At 41.8% G+C, this 20,258-nt stretch overlaps 1 protein-coding gene across 5 annotated transcripts in view; it reads left to right on the plus strand.

Moving 5' to 3' along the window:
* Positions 1–7,530: 7,530 nt before the first annotated feature.
* The window catches only part of cntn5 (contactin 5), a 99,856-nt gene continuing 87,128 nt past the window's right edge, over positions 7,531–20,258 (plus strand). For all 5 annotated transcript variants that reach the window (XM_061782352.1, XM_061782350.1, XM_061782349.1 and 2 more), the window contains exon 1: positions 7,531–7,914. The gene's annotated coding sequence lies outside the window, so the exon portion shown is untranslated. The remainder of the gene's footprint in view (positions 7,915–20,258) is intronic.

Consider the following 20,258-nt stretch of genomic DNA (forward strand, 5'->3'; position numbering starts at 1 on the left):
GTTCCCAGCAGACAGACACGATCTACAAATAAAACACTCTGATGTGCACACATTTAAACACACACTCATGCAATAAACTTTGCTTAAACCTGCTACTCTTCATCGTATTCCAGACATTTAGTTGAACTAAACCATAAACAAAGAAAAAAACGAACAAAAATAAAGTTTTCCTGTTCCTGTCTATATATATATATATATATATATATATATATTATACTACAAAGTTATCTGCAAATAGAACGGAAAAATTAAACAGTAAAAACTCCCGCTGTCTTAAAACGACTAACAGAATTTCAATAACAACTTATAGTAACTTATTAAGATTTTTAAGGGGAAGAAAATGCTCGAAGGAAGTGAAATACTCTCACTCCAAACCTGCGTGGTAAGAAGAAATATCTTGGCAGAAAAAGAACAAACCTATTTCGCCTTGATTTGAGATATTTAACCTTGTTTAGACCAGTATTATTTTCAGGTAACTCCCCCCGACCCCCGACCCCCGACCCTTGGATTGGCTTGAATGATGTCTTAAATGTTGAGGTTTGCCTTCCCCATGGGATTTTCTGTTTATGTGTCGCCAGGAGCGGATGCCAAGATATTTGTGTTTGCTGGCAGTGTGAAAGTGTCCGTGTGGAACGGTTATGTAAAGAACACTTGTTTTTTTTTTTGTCTGTTTTTTGTCTGTTTTTTTTTTTCAATTGACATGCATCTTAAGCATGTATCAGAACATTCTCAGCATATAAACAGTCTGAAATCTTCCAAATGCCTGACGGCCATTTTGTTTGTTTACTGAAAAATTGTTGTACGAACTGCAATTTGACCAAAACTTGACGAAAAGGAAGACACTTTGATCTGCCAAACCTTAAGAGACCACAATTCAGCAAATATGAAATGGCAGACTGGTGTGTTTTCTTTTCCTGGCTTTTTGTGTTTGTTTATTCCCCAAAGAGAGTTATTCTAAAAGAAGGCGCAGCTTCAACAACGGCTGTTAAAAGAACACAACACAAAATGTTACATAAATTAACCTATGTGGACTCACATTCAATTCTAATAAACCCCCAACTATTTGTGGTTCGTTATTCACAAATTTATCAATTTGTGTGGTTTTTTTTTTCCTCGTGGAGCCTATCCTTGGGTATTTGCTCAAAAAAAAAAAAAAAAAAAAAAAAAAATCACCTCTTGCGTATTTCTGGGCTCTTTCTGTATTTTATACTCTTTTTGTATTTGATGGCATGAAAGCCCCGGCTAATTGGAAAGAGATCATTTGTGTTAAGGAAGCATTTGAAGTGATACATTTTGACTGGTCTACGATCATTGTATATCAGGGAGAACCCAAGTTTAGCCAGGGCTGTAAGTTCCGGAGAACCATGATTTTTGCTCTGCTGAGTGGCTATTAAAAATCGCAAGCTAACAAACAACGTATTGTAGGTCTTGTTATTACTTTACAATTGCTATTTTTACGGGTTGCAAAGCTGAAATACCCGTGCATGTCCGGTGTTTTTTTTTTCTTCAAATCAAATCGTCTGTAAGCTATTTATTTTCAAGGGAAATGTAAGATCAGTTTATATTAAAGTGATTTGGGATCATAGTGTGTGATATTTGACAGTTTAAACTATTAACATAGGCAATCATGCGCATTTGGTGGGGCGTAATTACTTTCCATTTTACTATTAAAGGTGGTTAACTTCTTTTTCACACTTGAAAGGACTGAATGGTGTTCGGCCTTAGAGGATATACTCAACTCAACGTCCAACTTTAATTTAGAACTTGTCTACAAAATGCACAGCGACCGCTTTAATTACGTGTGGCTGCTGTCGTCTCCCAGCTAACAAGCTGCTATGTACTGCATGAGAGGCTGATCGCGTCGGAAGGAGGAACTCTCACAACCCAGCACGTGATGGATGCTGTGCCTGAAGTTAGTGTACCTTTGTTTGCTTTTAATATTTCAATAGGCCACTTAGTGGTAAACTACAACAAGGCCAAAACAAATAATGCTCAATTGTGACGTGTACTGAATTTAGGCCTGTTAAATAAGTGCTTGTAGGTCAGACTATCACCTTGCATCTAGTGTAGTATCATTAGTAGAATATTTTCAGGAATGAACCGTACTTAAGAGAAAACGAACTGAGAAAAAAAAATGTTTTACGTACTTTTGAACAGTTGATCTTTTGTCCTGTCGATAGCGAAAGCGTTTCTAATCAGTTACGAATTGCCGAATTTGGCAAAACCAGACTTAAGCCCCATTTACACGAGTCATTCCCTAAGCCGGAATTTTCCCGGCTGTTTTTCAGCTGGCCGTTTTGTGTGCAAGATACAGGTTGAAGTCCTTCCACTAAGTTACTGCCTTCTGATTTTTTAACACACGAGACTCGCAGGCAGCGGTGCTTTATGTTTACCACACATCTAAATATCTGAATGCGTAAACCCGCAACAGCTGTGTGAACGCTCTCTACGGACGCGGCCATGTGCTGCTAGAGTGATTTATGTCTTAAAGGCAAATAAATACTGGCAGTACCATTACGCCTCTGATGCGGCAACTTGCCGGGTAGGCAGTGTGAAAGTGCATACAAACCAAAAACATTACTTCCTTTGCACCGCCAAAAATGAGCAAGAGGATATGAGTAAGTCTGACATGGACCAAATTGTAATTACAGTGACAGAGCATCTGCATGTCGGATGCTGTTGGTCTAAAAAGGTTAGTAGCAACCAAGAGTGGTTCTAAGGAACTACAGCCAGTGGACAAGGGTCAAGGCATCAGGTTGGAGATGCAGTCTAAATAAGTCTCATCTGAGGCAAACGCAGTTGCGGATTTGGGGACTCCCCCTGCCCCATGGCGACCTCCTTTTGGTACCGATCTTTGTCTCCACTCTCAGCCACCCCATCCTTTTTTTCCCAGCTGGTGTGGTGGCTGACGCTGCGTTAGACACTCTTGGCTATGGACTACGGGAAGGGACCCTGGCCCACGCTTCCCTCTCGGATGGGTGAGCAACCAGCTGACACCGGAGACACCAGATGACTAACATGCATGTATAACAATGTTAATTCATTAATGTACCTCCGGAGACACGCATTTAGGATCTAGTTGGTGGATGTGGGGCTACTCTCAGGCGCAGTGACACATCCCTTATGGTTACATTAACTCCCTGCTATGTCCTCTCATTTGCACGATAATGTCTTTACAGGTATTTAAGCACTTCATACACACCCACCACACACAACTGTCTGGATCGGGCTTTCCTCCACAGATAAGAACCCCACTCTTTTGTAACATTCTTGTAATTATATATTCTGCTATTGTTGTGATTTCAGTTTTTACTCTGTTCTTTGTTTTCCTTTGTGTCCCCTCACAAACCTTAGTCTGTCGGACTGGATCTCCAATAAATATCCAAATACAAACAACCACTGAGGGAGTATTTCAAAGTCTCCTGTTGCACAGAAAAAGAAAACAAATAAATCGGACTCCTGCGGGCATCGCGATAATTTGGCTCAATGTGAAGGAACATCAGCTCTACTTTTCTAGTCCTTTCAAGATCATTTCTAATGGTGAAACCAGACGCAGTCTGTGGGAAATGTTTGCATCAACAACTTTATCCTTGAGCACATCGCCCAGAAGGCAGGAGTCTACGCAGGAGTCTACGCAGGGAACATCATACCTCACTGTCTCGAACAAAGATTTGAGCTTTTGGCTCTAATCTGTCCAATACACTACTATCACTATATACGTACGCTACTCCCGATTTGCTTATCGCAAGCTCCAAACTCATGGTCTTCCTTGCGAAACCTGTGCCCCTCCACTGGGAGTGGAGCTTCAGTTTCAAACTAAAAGGCTGCAATATTTTTTAAACAGACCATGGTGGAATCAAAATTTCAAGTCTCGGATTCGCCTTTCATCCAGTTTCCAAGGATTCATCTATTTTTACTCCTCTGTTATATTTGCACCACTGAGAATATTTCAAAGGATGACTAGACGGTTAAATCTTGGAGCTTTGGCGAAGAACACCAACGGAACACATTTTCATCTGCAAGACTTAAAGCCGCATCCTCACTTCTAAGCCAAAGACATGGGGAACAACGTAGACTGTGATGTGTTCCTCCACTGCGTGCAAAACTCTTCAAGGGTATCAGTGCTGACAACCAGTACCGTAAAAAAGGACCCCCAATTACTGCTTCTCAAAAGATGGCATCTAACAACTGATAAGACCTGAACGCTGTAATTGATTATTTTTGCAATAGGAAGCGCACTCAGTCACAGGCAGTGTTTAATTAATGATGGCGGACAAAGATAGGCCGTTAGCTCCATGATGTCAGTCAAACACTCAAAGACGAGAGGAGGCAATGGGAGCTTGGTAAGTGATTCCAGAAACAGAGAGAATAGAGCTATATGCGCGAGTCTGTAAGCGTTAATGATGGGCGGAGAGCGGGCAGAATGCTGCTGTGCAACTTTTCTTTTTTCAGGATCTTGTTAAAACATCCCACAAATATTGAATGATACTATGTCTTTTGAGAGGGCAGCGAGTGACTGTAGTATTTAAAGTTCCATCAATCAAGGTTTTTTAAATTTTGCTACTGACACAAGTATCTGTACTTCTACTTAGGTACAGCCGGTGAGCATTTTTGCCACCTCTGATTAGTACAAAGGTCATTAATGCTTTTTCTTAGCAGGTTTTTTTAGCGAGCTTACTTAGCCCAGTTTTACCCTCTCCCGCAATGACTGTGTATCATCGTACATGATGGTATCCGAATATGTTGGATTCTAATAGGAAGCTTAAAAGCACGAACCTCTCGCCTGTCATCCATGAAATATTTCGTAAGACTCTGATGAATAGCGCCCTCTCCAAAAGGCATTAATAACTCCCCCCACCCAATTGTTCAGGTAGGTTTTGGAGTAATTCTGCTGAAAGCTTACACTTGACATTCATCCATCCATCCATTTTCCGTACCGCTTATCCTCACTAGGGTCGCGGGTGTGCTGATGCCTATCTCAGCTAATTCTGTGCGAGCGGCGAGGCACACCCTGAACTGGTATGAAGCCATTCGCCTTTGGCAACAAATTTGGAACTAGGAAGCACACTAAGTCCTTGTGGCTCATGAAAGCGACTCGCCTATGATTAGAACTGGACGTCAACAATGTCACTATGACAAAGCACACCGGCATGGTAAGTTTGGATAAAATGAAAAAAGATGTTTTAACTTTGTACTGTACTGGGTGTTTTAGGCCATGAAAAAAACTGTACATTAATATGGGTGCATGTATCTTTAAAAAAGTGCTTAAATTTAACGGACAGTCGGCTATTAGTCCGTTCTATCGCGCTATGTTTACAGTATGTTTAAGGACTCAAAAAAAAGGGAAAAAAATCTCATTGTCACTGGTACATTTCTCAGAAGGAGTTTTGGCAACGTGTCCAAAGACCTTAATTCCAATATGGTTCCCTCAGTTAGCAAATGCTAGCAAATCCACTCAAATCCATATAGAAGAGAGAGTAAAAACAGAGGAGCTGGCGCTTTTAAGCGCCAGGTTGTGACTCATTTCGGAATAAAATGTTTTTGTTTTTATTAAGAGTACTGCAGAAAACAAACATGATGCGTTATGCCTGCAGAGTATAATTTGAAGGTCGGAGCATGTGTGGAGCAACTATGTTTCATTTATAATGGAATAATGTGACGCATTTGACCTTAATAAATAAAAAAAATGGCTCCGTACGCAGTTTAGATTTTGCATAAAATAATACAGTAGATTGATTGTGCTTATGGCAAACTGCACAAGCAAATGTTCTGTCTTTACAAACACAACAATGTTCAGTATTGACTGACACTGGTATAGTTTAGTAGTTTGGACCAACCCTGTTGGTAAAAATGACCGTTCATTCATTCATTTTATGTAGCGCTTATCCTTACCATGGTCGCAGGTGCACTGGAGCCTATCCCAGCTGACTTTGGTTCCATTCATTGACTCTACTCCTGTATTTCGGCAACATTAACTCTTCATACTTCGCTTTTTAATCCACAGGTACACCTATCATCCACCCATGATCCATCCATCCATTTTCCGTACTCCTTATCCTCATTAGGGTCGCAAGTGAGCTGGGGCCTATCCCAGCTGACTTTAGGCAAGAGGCAGGGCCCGCCTTGGACTGGTTGCCACCCAAACGCAAGGCTTCATATAGAAAAACAACCCTTCACACCTAAGGAGAATTTAGTCTTCAAATAACCTGGGAAGCATGTTTTTGTAACGTGGGGAGAAGCAGGAGAAAACCCAAGCAAGCACGTGGAGAACACCCAAACTCCACCCAGGAAGCCCGAAGTCCCTGATTCGAACCACCAACCTCAAAACTGTGAGGCGTTTGCACAGGTCCACCATGCCGCTGTCTGATTAACTCATTTAAAACAAACATTACTGCATATGAAAATATTAAAATTACATACACAAATATAAAGTAAAAATACTGGAACGATGAAAAATACAAGGAATATTCAACCTTTTTTTTTTTAAACCACTAGCATCGGCTCAGGCTTTTATGCTTTCAACGTGTTGACATAGCTTTGCAAATAATGTGAACTGACGAACAAAAAAATGCTTTTGTAGAAGCCATTTGACTATTGTAATGGTCTTCTGACTGGACTCCCCCACCCAAAGAGCATTAATCAGCTGCAACGTTGCAGCTTGTCTTCTGACCAGAACAAAGAGGTCACAACATCATACTGTATTATTCCAATTCTAAAGTCTCTACACTGGCTCCCGGTCAGCTTTAGAATACACTTTAAATCTCTGCTACTGGCCTATAAATCATAAAATCTACCTAAAGGGGAACTTGCGGCTTTTTTGGGCGGGTTTTGCCCGACAAGGTGTCAATAATTTAGCGAGCACTCACAGCAGGTCACACCACCGCAGTCTTGGGCTGACCTGTTAGCTTGGGCTTCAGGAACTTTGCCGGAACTATTTTGGAATATTCAACGCTGGAAAAGAAAATGAAAAAATGCCCATCCCTCTTTGCTAACAACTGAGCATAAGATCAGCAAACAGAAGCGGAGCGATGGGACAGCTGTGAGGATTCAAGACGCGACCCCCAATTAGCAACGTTTCTGCTAATTGGGGGTCTAAAAAAATCTGCTAAAAAAGAAAAGGTTGGCTCGTTTACAGTGCTAACACTAGCTTAGTATTGCTGGCGCTGGTGTTTCATGGAAGCGGGACAGCGTTCTCCTCTGTGACGCCAAACTTCTCCCCTAAATACATCCGAAGTATTTGTAGCTTATCGCTTCCCACGACTGAGTTCAGTGTTGTGACACAGCCACCCACCACTACACTGCTGCTTGTAAAACTGAAATATTGCTGCTCTAGCACCTGATATAGGATGTGTTCCCATTCGGAAACATGTTACCTCCAAGAGTCATCTAACATAATGAGGATGCATATGTCACTTGCCGACAAGGAGTGGCCAGAGGTGTTGAGAGGCATGCCACTCGTCATCGTCGTTCGCCGGGGAGGAGGACCACCGTCCCGCCTGCCTCCCTCCCTCCCTCCCTCCCTCCCTCCCTCAGTCAGTCAGTCAGTCAGCTGCCGGGATGCAGTCCTGCAGTGGGACTCCAGCGGGCTGCAGCGTCGGAGACTGACGGCCGAGCGGACTTGAACCGAAACCACCACACCAGCGGAACGTTTACTTGACTTCTTCTTCTTCTTCTTCTTCTTCTTCTTCGTCTTCTTCTTCTTCTTCTCTTCTTCTTCTTCTTCTTCTTCTTCTTCTTCTTCTTCTTCGGACGTGGATGTCGGCCCCCGCCGGGCAGCTTCTCGGAGTTCTCTGGAGATTCCCCTCGGGCGGTGGGTGGGTGGACGCGACCACAGCGGTAGCAGCGGCGACGCAGGTCCGCTCGAGGAGTCGAGGAGCCCGGCGAAGAGAGGCGGACCGGACCGCTGCTATTCCGGTGAGTGGAAACATGATCGACTCTCGCGTTTATTGTGTTGCTAAAACACTTAAATATGCAAAAAAAAAAAGAAGATAAATAACGGGTCGCATTATCATATTGATATTTTGAATTGTTGCGTTTTTTGACCTGCTGCTAGTGTCTGGAGTTAATGAACTTGCGGAATGAGTGATGGCGTGATGTGTATTGCGTTGAAAAGTACTGGACACACGACCAATTATTTTCTAGTTATGTCATGAATTCCACATTTCCAATCAATTGCGTGCGCAATAAAAGTGCCTTGGATGTGCAATTGTTGAAGATGATTACACAAAAGAGCAGCCACTGCAGTTGATGTGTCCTTTTTTTTGCAGGTGTTCTTTGAAGTAACACATGAAATTCAATTTCATGGCTTCGACTGTGCAGTTAAGACCTGCTTGTGTACTGTAGCTTGTGTGTGTTTTTTAGGCGTTGTGCACAGAAAATGTCTTGTTTTTAAACGAGCGGGAGCTTTTTCTTCACTTGACATTTTTTTTCCTTATTATTTGAGACGTTAGCCCATGCCAGCCATCATTCAGTCAAGGGCTGGTAGCCTTGACCAAAGCCAAAACAAACAAACAAACAAACAAACAAACAAAGTGTGTGCGTGCGTTATCAGGAAATCATCATCATGCTGCTGCCATTTGGCTTTTCTTCATCTATAATGCAGCCCAGTTCGGAGACGTGTTAACAAGTGCGAGCCTTACCCCGCCAAAACAATTTGAATAAAAGATTCAACACTGGAAGGTTTGAAAGCAAGAACCCTGGAGAGCTGGTCCCAAACATTAGCTAGAAGGAGACACAACGCAAAAAAAGGCGTTTGTTGTTGTGGTTGGAGTTTGCACTAATGCATCATACTGAGAGCTGCTTCTACAGTATGTCACGAGAAGGTCCTGCTGGACCCGATGAAGTGTCCTGTGAGTGGGAATTTGTTCATTTGGGGTGAAGATTGGACAAATGTAAGGTGTATTAAAATGTACTGACTCAGTAGAATGTTTAGGCTTGCTATTTTGTTGCTCATCTGGCGAAATATTTGAAATATCCCACAACCACCACGATATTGAACACATTGTTAACCGTCCTGGTAACTGGGTGTATTTACACTGCAGTTTCAAGTGCCAAATTCATATCCCAAATGTGCCAAAATTAAAAAAATCAGATTTGCCCCTGCAGTGTCAATCCAGCCTTTAAAAAAAAAAAAAAAAAAAAAAAATCCTGTGGAACCTATTCCTAGAAATCCACCCAAAAATTCACCTATTTGCATTTTTTGTGCTCTTTCTAAAACACTGTAAAGTGGCATAATATGCTACCAAAGCGCTGTCTAGTTAGGAAAAGTAGTACAGCAGTGTCAAGGAAGTATATTGACGTGATACATCTTGACAGAGAAACAAGCTTTGTATGTCGGGGAGGAGCATAGTTTGACTTGGGTCGTTAGCGGGGAGTTGTGGAGAATCTTGGCCGTATGTGGATGTTTTTGCTTGTACATTTTTTTGGAAATCATTTAATCTGTAAACCGCTTATTTTTTAAGGGTAATGTTGTAAAATGAGTCTAAGATGATATTAAACTCTTTTAGGATCATAGTCTTTGGATTTATTTATGGTTTAAACTATTAATATAGGCAATTATAAACATTTTGCGCTTGCTAATTACTGGCAGCGGGAAATACATTACACCCAAAATGTTTAAATGTTACCAACATAACTATATGTTACAAAATGAAGAAAGGTGTTTTTTTATTGGATCCCATTACATTGCGCAATTGTATATAATATGCTGGCCTTCTATGTGTTAAACCTATCAGTGTCAACCTATTGAGACGCGTGCGTCCTGCTTCAACACGTTTCATTTCTAGAGACGGATAATGTGCTCCATCGGTTCCCATCATTCCCTGCTGCAGTTTAATTGAATTTTCAGCAATGGGGGGGTCCAGATTCATATTTTAAGCTTCACGTCTGGGGGTGAGGCGAGCCAACAGCTTTCGCCAGGGGTGTACAAAGTCTGGCCTTAAAGTCCGATGTCCATTTTGAACAGCATACTGTATACTAAAAATAACATTTGAAGCGAAATGCAATGCTATTAAACAAAAGGGTATTGGCAGCATGAAAAGTGGAGGTGTCGAAAAAGTGTGACACCCAAATCCCCCGAAGGTGCAAAGCCCCTGACAACTACCTCTGACGAGAACTTTCTAGTAATGCAAACACATAAAGAAACTATTTACAAATCTATGACAAACATTTCTCTTCATAATGTTTGATGGATAAGGATCATTCAGTTTCAGAAGCTTCAGATTTTGCTCCCCATTAAGGAGCTTGATTGATTTGTGAACCAAAAACACATTATTGAAGCTCCTCAGTAGCGCCTTTAAACATTCTTAGCTTGCTACAGCTTGCGCTTTTTTTTGGTTTTGAATGTGAAGCTGTAATACAGCTCAGTGCAGGGGCAGATCTATTTAGTGGGATGGATAGAGGGCCGCAGGCCACTCCGAAACAAATCTGAAGAACTGCAAGTAATTGGCGCACTCCCTATAATTGTTAATCTTCTTTTCCTTTCGGCTTGTCCCTTTAGGGGTCACCACAGCGCGTCATCCTTGTCCATGGAAGCCTATCTCCTGCATCCTCCTCTGGAACACCAACTGCCCTCATGTCTTCCCTCACGACATCCATCAACCTTCTCTTTGGTCTTCCTCTCGCTCTCTTGCCTGGCGGCTCCATCCTCATCATCCTTCTACCAAAATACTCTCTTATTTCTCCATCCAAGTCTGCTCTCTCGAACTTTGTCTCCAGAACATCGAACCTTGGCCGTCCCTCCGATGAGCTCATTTCGAATTTGATCCAACCAGGTCACTCCGAGAGCGAACCTCAACATGTTCAGTTCCGCCACCTCCAGCTCTGCTTCCTGTCGTCTCTTCAGTGCCACTGTCTCTCATCCGTCCATCATGGCTGGCCTCACCACTGTTTTCTAAACTTTGCCCTTCATCCTAGCAGAGACTCTTCTGTCACATAACACACCTGACACCTTCCTCCACCCGTTCCAACCTGCTTGGACCCGTTCCTTCACTTCCTGACCGCACTCACCATTGCTCTGGACGGTTGACCCCAAGTATTTAAAGTCCTCTACCCTTGCTATCTCTTCTCCCTGTAGCCTCACACTTTCCCCACCACCCCTCTCATTCATGCACATATATTCTGTCTTCCATTGCATGACTAATACACAAATGTGAGTAAGTCACATTTGTATACTAGTCATACTTAAAGGTCCCATGCCATCATTCTTTTTTGTCTTTCTATTGCATGCCTCCATCTTTCTAACTGTTCCTCCACCTGCTCCCTGCTTTCACAGCAGATTACAATGTCATCTGCAAACATCATGGTCCACGGCGATCCCAGTCTAACCTCATCTGTCAGCCTATCCATCACCACTGCAAAAAGGAAGGGGCTCGGGGCTGATCCCTGATGCAGTCCCACCTCCACCTTAAATTCATCTGTCAGCACACCTCACCGCTGTTCTGCTACATGTCCTGTATTATTCTAACATACCTCTCTGCCACTCCAGACTTGCAGTACCACAGTTCCTCTCTGGGTACTCTGTCATAGGCTTTCTCTAGATCTACAAAGACACAATGTAGCTCCTTCTGACCTTCTCTGTACTTTTTCATCAACATCCTCAAGGCAAATAATGCATCTGTGGTACTCTTTCTAGGCATGAAACCATACTGTTGCTCGCAAATACTCACTTCTGTCCTGAGTCTAGCCTCCACTACTCTTTCCCATAACTTCATTGTGTGGCTCATCAACTATATTCCTCTATAGTTTCCACAGCTCTGCACATCACCCTTGTTCTTAAAAATGGGCACCAGCACACTTTTCCTCTATTCCTCAGGCATCTTCTCACGCGCTAGAATTCTACAAGCTGGTCAAAAACTCCACAGCCACCCTTGCTAGATGCTTCCATACCTCCACAGGAATGTCATCAGGACCAACTGCCTTTCCATTTTTCATCCTCTTTAATGCCTTTCTAACTTCCCCCTTACTAATCATTGCCACTTCCTGGTCCACCACACTTGCCTCTTCTACTCTCCCTTCTCTCTCATTTTCCTCATTCATCAACTCCTCTGAGTATTCTTTCCATTTACCTAGCACACTACTGGCACCAGTCAACATATTTCCATCTCTATCCTTAATCACCCTAACCTGCTGCACATCCTTCCCATCTCTATCCCTCTGTCTGGCCAACCTGTATAGAGCCTTTTCTCCTTCTTTAGTGTCCAACCTGCCATACATGTCATCATATGCCTCTTGTTTGGCCTTTGCCACCTCTACCTTTGCTCTATGTCGCATCTCAATGTATTCCTTTCGCCTCGGCTCGGTCCTCTCAGTGTCCCACTTCTTCTTCACTAACCTTTTTCCTTGTATGATTTCCTGTAATGTGAGGTTCCACCACCAAGTCTCCTTCTCTTCTTTCCTGCCAGAAGATACACCAAGTACTCTCCTGCCTGCCTCTCCGATCACCTGCCAGTCTTCTGGAAGATCCTCCCGTCCACCGAGAGCCTGTCTCACCTCTTCCCGAAAAGCTGCGCAACACTCGTCCTGTCTCAGCTTCCACCACATGGTTCCACCCACAAGCAATGCTGCTCTGCCTTTTGTCTTCCTAATCTTTCTCCTCACCACCAGAGTCCTCTTACACACCACCATCCTATGCTGTCTAGCCACACTCTCCCCTACCACGACCTTACAGTCGGTAACCTCCTTCAGATTACATCGTCTGCACAAAATGTAATCCACCTGCGTGCTTCTACCTCCGCTCTTGTAGGTCACCCTATGTTCGTGCCTCTTCTGGAAAAAAGTGTTCACTACAGCCATTTGCATCCTTTTTGCAAAGTCTACCGCCATCTGTCCCTCCAAGTTCCTTTCCTGGATGCCGTACTTACCCATCACTTCTTCATCACCCCTATTTCCTTCACCAACATGTCCATTACAATCTGCACCAATCACGACTCTCTCTCTGTCTGGGATGCTCAGAACTCCTTCGTCTAGCTCCTTCCAGAATTTCTCTTTCACCTCTAGGTCACATCCTACCTGTGGGGCATAGCCACTAATCACATTATACATAACACCCTCGATTTCAAATTTCAGCCTCATCACTCGATCTGATACTCTTTTCACCTCCAAGACATTCTTAGCCAACTCTTCTTTTAAAATAACCCTGACTCCATTTCTCTTCCCATCTACACCATGGTCAAATAACTTAAACACTGCCCCTAAACTTCTCGCCTTACTGCCTTTCCATCTGGTCTCCTGGACACACAATATATCAACCTTTCTCCTAATCATCATGTCAACCGACTCCCGAGATTTTCCTGTCATAGTCCCAACATTCAAAGTCCCCACATTCAGTTCTACGCTCTGTGCTTTCCTCTTCTCTTTCTGCCAAAGAACCCGCTTTCCACCTCTTCTTCTTCTTCTTCGACTTGGACCCACAGTAGCTGAATTTCCACCGGCGCCCAGCAGGTTGACGGCGCCGGTGGCGGATGTTGTTAACCCGGGCCACGACCGATCCGGTATGGAATTCTCTGGATGAACGCTCACATTTGTTTGGCAAAGTTTGAAGCCGGACGCCCTTCCTGACGCGACCCTCTGCATTTATCCGGGCTTGGGACCGGCCTACAGTGTGCACTGGCTTGTGCCCCCCGTAGGGCTGCATTACTCCCTAAAATTGTTAATAATGTCTTATATTAATAGTTTTGAATCTGTCAATATTTTACAAACTATGATACCAAAAAAACGTTTCATATCATAATCCAAGTCATTTTACAACATTACAGAAGACATACAGAAGATTAGAGCTGACCTAAAACTCTCCATAAAGACACAGGCTGAATTTAGCTCCTCCCTGACATACAAAGCTGGTCTCTAGATGAGGATGCATCACGTCAACGTTTTGCTTGGACCAACTGCACTACTTTCATATTTGGACATGGCTTTGGAGCCATCTTTGGCGTCTTTGTGCATGTTAGAAAAGACAAAAGACATGAACAGGTGAGTTTTTGAGCAAATAGCTGAGGATAGGTTAAAAAAAAAATAGGTGAATTTATGGGGGTTAGGGTATGTTAAAACAATAAATAATTGCTTTGTGGATTGGTTTTAGAGCATTTAATAAATGAAAGGTGGCCCTTGCATCCTTTCATGTTGACGGATGTGATGTTCCCGCCTGCTTAAATGAGACAAATATTGACGGGAGTCCACTGGCTAATTGAATATGACAACCCCGCGATGAAGGCTAACCCCTGGGCCACGTGAAAGAAAATGTATTGCAGCAAACAGAGCGAGAGATCTGACTGAAGGAACTGCCTCGCCGAGACAATGGCACCCAGGGGTGTCTGCTTGTCACTGACAAATCTGAGTGGAAACGTACATAAAGGTCTCCTGACCCAACAACCCAATACGTCCCCGAAGCTTGTCGTCGGCTTACATGATGGCAACGCTGTGATAAGTTGTCACACTGAACCTCCAAGGCGGTGGTTCTTAAAAGTACCACCACAGAAAATCCTATCAAATACTGTAATTAAAAGTTAAATACATCTGAACTGTACATAAATGTACTGTACGATACTTGAAAGTTAAAAAATATACACTACAAAAAAATGTAAGTAAAAAATGTACTGTACTGGGTTAAAAAAAAAAAGAAGCTTAAACGTGTTGTAACAAGCTTCATTCTAATACTGTATGTCTGATTGTATTTCATGTTTTAAGTGTTGTAAATTTTATTTGTATTTAATTCAGTGAATATTTTGTGTGCCACAAGAGATCCTACATACCGCTAGTGCAAGGGTCAGTAACGCATTTGGACTGTCTCCCAGAGGAAACAAAAAACACCGGGTTCCGGACAAAATGTGTATTATGACAGAAGAAAAGTACCATTTTTATTTTATTTATTATTTTTTTTTTTTTTCTGAGAACCAAAGGCAGGTATTTTCCCTTAATTTAGGAGAATAAAGTTGTCTTTTCCAGAACGAAAGGCAAATTCACTTAAAATATCAATAAAATATGACTTCCTTCCCATTAACTTTGACTGTAATTTCACAATAGCCCTGCTTTATCTTTGAAAGATACGCCTATGCTAACAAAATATGTCTCTGTTTTTTGTAACGTTTGCTACTATTTGTTTCTCAAAAACACAACTTTATTCTCATACATTATCATTTTTTGTGAAAAAAAGATGGATTTATTGTTGCAATGTTACAACTTTGTCTTTCTTGAAAATAGGCAATTTAAAAAAAAATCCTTTCTAATTATTTAATTGCCATTGGGAATATGAAGGGGTCCTTGGAAAAATCTCTTTCCTGTAAGTGGTCCATAGACCCAAAACAGTGTCGTTTGAGAACCTCTATTTTTGTGTATACAGAACACTAAGAATTGAATGTGGTTGCAAATTACATCTTTAATCACAGTGACAGAGAATATCTTTGCTCAGATTTGAGATGACAGGCATTTGTTGGATTAAAGACTCCTTTCAAGCAAACATTAGCAATAACACATCCCTGTCGGACTTGCCGTTATTCTTCTTCTTATTATTATTATATCTTTTTGAATTAGCATTATTACTCTATGAATCTTCCCTTTTGTGACTGAAATGTTCCCTCCAGGTTTGGTCTGACATCGTAATTGGTACGATTGCCTGACGTTCAGCACCCTCCCCCGAATGTCACTTTCACCAGTGACTCAGATTCGTACAGACAATCCCACAAGCAATGCTGCTGTTGACAAAAATAGGGCCTACTAATTGCATTAGATCATTTTTAGCAGAGGTGGGAGTAAGTCACATTTGTATACTAGTCATACTTCAAGGTCCCATGCCATCATTCTTTTTTCTCTATAATCTTTGCCGTCCTTTTGCAAGATCATTTGAGTTGAAAATGCCCAAAACGCCCTTTTTCAAGCTATTTTAGTTGGTCTTGGACCCGAAGGGATATATTCCAGCGGATATACAGTGTGTGTTGTGTTGGCATAAGAAAGGTGCTGGACAAACTAACAAGATTTTTCAGCAGGGCATGGTTTCACGCATTCAGCGGGCATGCCCGAAGTGGTGACAAAAGCTTGATTTTTCTCGATTTTGAAGCATTACTTTACATACTTGACTTTTTTTTTTTTTTTTTAAATAATCTTTTACATTTTCCTGGGTTTGTCCCAACATTTCTGTGCGGTGTGTCAAATTGACAAGAAATGATTGTTTTTACTTTACAGGACTTCAACATATCTTACCAATCGTGGTAGGCTACAGTATTTCATAAAATGTAAAAATGTAAGTCATGTCGTTTCAGCTGAACTCACTTTGTCTTTCATGAAGTTTTAGCTAAGTAAGTTCTAAGTCATAAAATTGGTGTCTTACGTCTGCCTTAAGTCAAGTTATGAAACTCGAGTCCGTCCACCCTTTGCTTTATAGTTCCATAATAACAGCACCCCTTCTAGCACTTTCACTTCCTGAGAAACAACCGTTTTTTCGCCCGATGGCCGCTATTATCTTTTTGGAAGATGCAGTGGCTTGTCTGAAAGAGCAAAGATCCAGAACAGAATCAAATTAAAGGCCAAAATGGAGAAAACAAGCAAAGTAATCGGGTCAGGCGTTCCATCAGTTTCTGTTAGCATTGTAGATTGTCCACTGACTTGCCAAAGAACAAATTATAGCAGACACTTCACTGACTCAAGGCTTTGCACGCCAATGAGTTTGGGCTCGAGCATCAGGCGGTGCAAAGGCCCCCTTTGAATCACTTCTAAATTGGGAATTGCCTTTTTGGGTTGTCAACATGTCCCAAAACGCAACAATTTTGGCAAGAATTCTGGTGAAAATGGACTATATTATCGGGGTCCAAGAAGACGACGACCCCCACAAAACATCGGGACTGGAGGCTTAGAAAACAATAGCCCCGTACACCAGTTTCACCGATAAACGACTGTATGTACCATCTTGACAGGACGCACGAAAACGTCTGAAGGAGCCATGCATGAAATTGAACAGGAATTTGGCCATTTTGTCATTTTCGGCATCTGGTACTCTGACAAACTCCTACTAGGGAATTTCTCCCCCTTAGTTGCAGGTGGAAGTAGTTATCCTCGACATAAGGGTGAGACGCTAAATTGCCAAGTGTTTTTACTCACGCCATCCAATGTGGGCGGAGCATGAAGTCAATGTCTCTTACACAGGTGCCCCCCCCCCCCCCCCCCCCCCCTTGGAAAGTTGAAAAATGTAGCATCCTTCGTGGCCCCCGATTTTATTTTTTTTTTTTCATCTTAGCAAGACTAGTGTGCTTCCATATTAATGAGTACAGTTAAGAATATCATTACTACTACCACTACCCTCACTAATAATCGTATTTTGTTTCATGATTTTGAAGCCTTATTTTACCAAGATGATGATTGTTATTCAACATACTTTTATACCTTGGCGTTCAACGTAACATAACACGTTTTAATTGTTTTTATGCTTTATGTTCGATTTGTATTTCTTCGCTATGTTTCAGCAGTGGTTGTTTTTTTTTTTTTTTTTTAAAGTGCTCTATAAATAAAGTTCAGTTGAAAGTTGAGTGGAGTCGTCGTCGGAGCTATGTTGGAGTCGCCACCCCCGTGTAATGTGTCGCGATCTGCTTTTTCCAAAGCTCCCTTGTAAGTGTAAATGAAATTCCTTACAAATGTGTGCGAATGTTGAGGGCTGCTTTAATTAACACGAGCGACACGGCAGCGCAAAGTCATAAGTCAGCTTCAGCCTCTCTCTTGATCCGATTTTTTTTTTTCATCCGCAAAGCTTCGACGAGACTCTTAGGGTGTGCCCATGTGTCGGGCAGCCTCATTACCGTTAATTAAGCCCTTCTTTCGTCAGCTTCTCTTTGTCCCGTCTTCACCCTGTGAACTCTCGCATCAAGTCGTCTGCAAAAACACCCACATGATTTCTTTGTTGCTGCGGCAGTAAGTTGAAGGTTGTTTGTTGTATTGACAATACCAAAGTACTTTAGTATTGAAATACACTTTACTACTATTATAAACACCCTCACAATATACTGTCAAATCAAACTTTCCGCACAAGCATTTTTTCTCTTAGGCGCTCCAGAAGCCGTGGCAAGTCCAGCGGACTGTGAAGGTTAGACATCATATAGCACTTGAAGTTTGGATTCAGTTACAACTTACTGTGCATCACCACACGTTGTGAACCTTTCCAGAAAGCGATGAAATTAATGTAGCAAGACTGAACTTTTGTTCTTTTCATTATTTTATTTTTCATTGAGCTGCTCAAAGAGGTGGTGTAAGTCGGCCCTTACAGTATTTTAGTCGTGATATTTATTGGCGAAGTATATTGACATTTACACCTACAACTGCGAGAAGCAATTCTGCTTCAAACATGGTTCTGGCAAGACAAGCCTTTGCTTTTTGAATGCACAGGGCTCCCACTAAAGCAACAACTACGGTAATTGTAATAGCGTAACGATCATTTGTTTTGATTTGCTTTCATGCCAGTTGTCAGAAAATGTTGACGTTAAAGTGACTCACCCGGTCAGTCAGTAAAGTTGGGCACCACTGATCAATAGAACTGCAGGCACACCCCCTTTTTCATTGAGGGACCTCCAAACATGCATTTAGTCATCAGCACAGCATTCTGAATGAATTACTTTTATTGGATTTATTTCATACAGAATAAAAATAAACATACTCTTCTTCTCAGTCTCGGGAAAATTACATGCACCATGATTTACAACCAACCTCAGAATCCAATGAATAAGGCCTCTTTGGTGTTAGCATACTCATTCCCAGCGGAGGGTGCGTCAGACGTCTGGCCTGTAGAATACATTTCGATGACTACTACCCAAGCCCAAGCGCGTTAAAAACGGACTTACGAGCAAAAAAAAGAGTATATAGCCCATAGTATGTGGTATACGACAAAATCGGGCCTTTGCGGACTTGGAACTGATAGGGTGAATTAAGCTCCATTTATTATCAGTATGTTTGAACCACCCAACAGCTCCATATCAGTGCAGCGAGTTTGTCAGTGACCAACATGGCGATGATGGTTTAGAAAATAGCCTGAAGGTAGTGCTTTTGTTCTAGAAGGCAGTTCCTGTCTGATTCTGTGTGAGAATAAATTGTCTTATCTTAAAAGGATGGCATGTTGACACTTTTTGTTTTTGTATTTTTTTTTTTTTTTTTTTTAAAGCATGTAGAAGAGAGATTAGAGAGATGAAGGTGGTTTTGGAGCAGTCGGGGTCTAAAGGTGCAATCTGCAGCCTCACTGATAGATCAAAACCTAAAGATGAGCAGAAATGACTCCGGTAACTTGACATTGTAAAGTGCAAATAATGTGATTCCTTGATGTCCTAAAACAATCAGATCAAACAAATTCAAGCTGTGAGTTGAGGGATGACTTGCAAGTTTCATGCATAAACTTTAGTTGAACTTGTCACTACATCTTTCTGCACTTTCCTTTTGGCTGACTGCTTCGGGGGACAGGTGTGTCACATTTATGTGTGTGCGCGTGACAGAATTTGGTGTGTGTGCGTGCACTTTTTACAGTGCCCAGCTGTGATGTCGGAATCCTCGCTTCTGTCTGCAGGTTTATCTTGGCACATTCTGCCGTCCAGATGCTTGCTTTATATTTTTTTTTATTATTATTATTATTATTATTTTTTTTTTAGTATTGCACTTTACTGCACTGTTATTGGTATTAGAGGTGTAAAAGTGAATTATTGTATATTAGAAAAGCATGTTTTTAGTACAAGTTTTGAAACCGTAGATAGGTCATAGTTCCATGTTACATCTATCAATCACTCTTTTTGGCTTTTAAGGGTTGCAAGATCATTCGCTCTTTCCGATTTGATGGCTTTATGCCAGAACAAGAATCCTGTTGAGATGGCCGAAGTACTATGTACAGTCTCTTTTTTTTCCAAACATCAGTGGTTTTAGTTCAGTAGAAACTTCTTATTTATTTATTGTTTTTTAATATCTTGCAAACACTTATACACGCTGCTGAACAGTGTTTTAAAAAAAAAAAACGAGAGTTTTTATTAAATAACTTTTTGAAATCTACGTATCTATTGTTTTTATATCTGTCTATCTATGTCTTGTCTGTCTGTCGGTCGATCTATATCAAGATAGATAGATAGATACATACATACATTCTTAGATAATTATCCATCCATTTTCTGTCGCGCTTCTCCTCACGAGGGTCGCGGGCGTGCCGGAGCCCATCCCAGCTGTCATCGGGCAGGAGGCGGGGGACACCCTGAACTGGTTGCCAGCCAATCGCAGGGCACATAGGAACAAACAACCATTCGCACTCACAATCA

The sequence above is a fragment of the Phyllopteryx taeniolatus genome, chromosome 8, assembly GCF_024500385.1.
Source record: "Phyllopteryx taeniolatus isolate TA_2022b chromosome 8, UOR_Ptae_1.2, whole genome shotgun sequence".
Classification (NCBI taxonomy): domain Eukaryota; kingdom Metazoa; phylum Chordata; class Actinopteri; order Syngnathiformes; family Syngnathidae; genus Phyllopteryx; species Phyllopteryx taeniolatus.